Genomic DNA, 593 nt, shown 5'->3' on the forward strand with positions numbered 1-593 from the left:
TGTCCCCTCACCAATCTCTGTCAGGCTCCGCCGCTGTGAAGAACGGCATCGTCGCCACACACGCCACACATGGCTGCTACGATCAATACAGACGCGCGATGCATGTAGGCAGGCACGACCGGAACGGCAATCCACTCCTTCCGTCAAACTTTGGATTTGGTATGCGCTTTTTTTTAATGGTTTCAACTGCCAAGGTCGTTCAACTCATCGTGTACGAGACCGACCGATCATAGTAAAAATTTCCAGTCACCTGAATGAATTCCTCGGACGACCGTGAACGAGAATGCAAGAGGTACGTAGCCAAACGGTTTGTTTAACCGCTGGATCGATCGATCGCATGGTCATGCACATATATTGACGGTGTCGCCCCCACGCGCCGTGGACGAGGGCCGGCCAGCCGGCAGCCGTGGACCCGTGGTTGTTGAAGATGGTGAAAAACGAAAGGACCGCCTATACCTCAGGTATCTGGGGGAAAGAACGGCGTTCGTTGAATATCTCGGTCGTTTTATTCTCCCACGAAGAGATCACACGCATCTATTCCAACCATCGACCTGCCCTGCCCTGCCCTATTCGCTTGCCTCCACCCTACGGTC

Source organism: Triticum dicoccoides, chromosome 5A (assembly GCF_002162155.2).
Source record: "Triticum dicoccoides isolate Atlit2015 ecotype Zavitan chromosome 5A, WEW_v2.0, whole genome shotgun sequence".
NCBI classification, from domain to species: Eukaryota; Viridiplantae; Streptophyta; class Magnoliopsida; order Poales; family Poaceae; genus Triticum; species Triticum dicoccoides.